The sequence below is a fragment of the Danio aesculapii genome, chromosome 1, assembly GCF_903798145.1.
Source record: "Danio aesculapii chromosome 1, fDanAes4.1, whole genome shotgun sequence".
In the NCBI taxonomy this organism is placed as follows: Eukaryota; Metazoa; Chordata; class Actinopteri; order Cypriniformes; family Danionidae; genus Danio; species Danio aesculapii.
This window is the reverse complement of record NC_079435.1, coordinates 14,363,745-14,366,696: the sequence shown is the minus strand read 5'-3', so window position 1 is coordinate 14,366,696 and position 2,952 is coordinate 14,363,745.

The window sequence follows — 2,952 nt, the reverse complement described above, 5'->3', positions numbered from 1 at the left end:
CTTTTCTTAAAGGATCTCCTGTTCTGATCTGGTTCCGATTCCTCAGAAATGTGATTGCCTTCCAGAATATTTCAGAAAGACTCAAACAAACACCACACCCCGAATTTATCACTTCACACACATTTATAGTGAGCTTAACTTTAGCTTTACATTTCTGCAAGAAAAAAAGTCTTTAAAATGTATAGTTCAACCAAAATAAATGGTACCATTTACTTACTCTTTGCATGGTTCAAACCTTTTTCAGATGTCTTAAACACAAAAGAAGATATTTTGAAGAAAGCTGCAACTATTGACTTCCATATGCGGAAAACGCCGATATTTTTCCCGCCACACTCACTAATTGGTCTCAGGACAACTCAGAGACTCCATACTATTAAAAACATTTGTTTTCACTTTAAACACATGCTAACGACCAGGGTGCGAGTTACAGGAGGGTTTGGGGGTGTCTGACTTGCCTAATTAACCCCCCCTGAAGGACATTAAAACAAGATGGATGAGGGGGTCTGCCCTTTAACAGTTAAGAAAGTTTGCTCTGATCTGTATCTTAAATAATATTGATAATTAAAATAACAGAAAACTTCAATAAATATTTGACTACCCCTATAATGGTTCATACCATTATGAATGCATGTTTGCTCCAAAAATATTAATTCAGCCTTTTAAAATCTGCAAACCTAGAGCTCCGACAGACAGTGTAAGTGTTTACAAAACATGTTTCTTTAATAATTGTGTTTGTTGGTGTCTGTAAAACTAGATGCGTAGTGTATATTATTATACACTTGCTCGAACACAGAAGTTAAACAGTTAAATAAAAAATACCTGCAGTCTTTCATGGTCATCCATAGGTGCAGTAAAGCTAACCTGTCACCGTCTATTTAATATCACAAATATCATTGAGAACCACTCAAAATCCCTCAAAACACCGAAAACATGATAACAAGTTTGATTAATAAATTAGATGTAATTGAATTGAATATATAACTTTGGTTCACTGATCAACTGAAGTGATAAAATCCCAGAATTTTTTTTAAGGAACAGTTACCCTGAAATGGCACCGAATAGTGGGAATGACCCATTTACTTTTTTTTTAATAAAGCTGGAACTATTGACTTCCATAGTATTTGTTTTCCTACTGAAAATCAAAGCTTAAAGGCTTTCTTTAAAATGTCTTATTTTGTGTTTAAATAGAAAAAAGAAACTCATAAAATACTGGAACCACTTCAGGCAGAGTAAATAGTGAACTGGGCAAAGCGACGGTATTTTTCCCGCCATACTTACTAATTGGTCTCATGATAACCCAGAGCAATGACTCCATACCGTTAAAAATATTTGTTTTCACTTTAAACACGTTAACAAGTATGATTAAAACAGCTAAAATGTTCATTAAATAGGTGAGTCTACGACTTTTTGTTAATTTAATCAAATTATGCAATGAATAATAATCTTTTATATTTACACACAAATGATTTAGAAATTCAAAAAAGCTTACTCATTTAATGAGACTAAAACTTCTGCATCACTTTTAGGAACTATAATTAGTAGATTATGAGCTTTATTGATAAACACATCATGAAAAAAAATTATTAGAAACAAATTGGCTATGTGTAAGAAATCTTTTGGGAAATGATAGCTTTTAATTGTGTTTTTCTGTATGTGTAAACAGCCTGTCACAATACTTTAAAATTGAGATGTGTAGGGAGTGTATGATGTCCAGTGCTGGGGAAAGTTACTTTTAAAAGTACCTTACAATATTGAGTTACGCTGCAAAAAAGTAACTAGTTGCGTTACTTCGTATACTTCTTTATGAAAAGTAATGCATTACAATACTGAGTTACTCCCCAAATGTAACTAGTTGTGTTACTTGGTTACTTTTTATGGAAAGCAATGCATTACAATACTGAGTTACTCCTTAAAAAATGTACTAGTTGTTACTTAGTTACTTTTTATGGAAAGTAATGTTTTACGTCACTTTTGAGTTAGTTTTGCGTTATTTTTTCTTACCTGGATGAGGCTTGACCTCTTTTAGAACTTGCAGGGGGTTTTATTTCTTCTTTTTTAAATAGAGGAGCTCTACAATTAACAACGCTCTGTATAACCATCATTTACCCATCAAAAAAAAACATAACATTTTTTATTTAAGATAATGTCTTAGAACTTCTAGAGCCCAGAGCTATACATTCTGTATAAGCAATGTGTTTGCTACTTTTGTACTTTTTGTCTTATTAGTAAAGTAAATTCACTGTTCATTGAGACGATCCCCTTTTCCTTTTCTTCCAAGCATTCAAAATAATGAGGCTTTACAAGTAACGCAAGTTACGTAATATAGCTTTTCTAAGTAACGAGTAAAGTAATGCATTACTTGAAAAGGTTAAGTAATAATATTTTAGTTACTTTTTAAAAAATATAATTCTAGTAACTTTTTAGTTTAATTAGCTTTTTTTTTTTTTAAATAAATTTCCAAATTATAATCAGCAAAGTCACGTTGAATCACACACACAATGAAATGCAGGAACAGACAGAAATCAAGAAGGCAGAGCAATCAGGCTATCTTACGTCCATTACATATCCGTTTTCAAACACCCTGATTTCTCTGCCATCTTGATTTCTGTCTGTTCCTGCATTGTGTGTGATTCAACGTGACTATTTTTAATTCGGAAATTTAGTTTTAAAAAGCTAAAATTAAACAAAAGTTACTAGAATGATATTTTTTTTAAAAGAAACTAAAATATTATTAATTTTTCAAGTAATGCATTTCTTTACTCGTTACGTAGAAAAGCTATATTGTGTATCTCGCATTACTTGTAAAGCATTTACCCCAACACTGATGGGGCAATCCAACTCTCATCCAATCCGAAACACAAAATCAGTGCTTATGGGAAATAAAAATAAATATCATAACAAATCTGTTACTATTCAGATTGTACACCAAATAAATACATATGTTGGTATTTT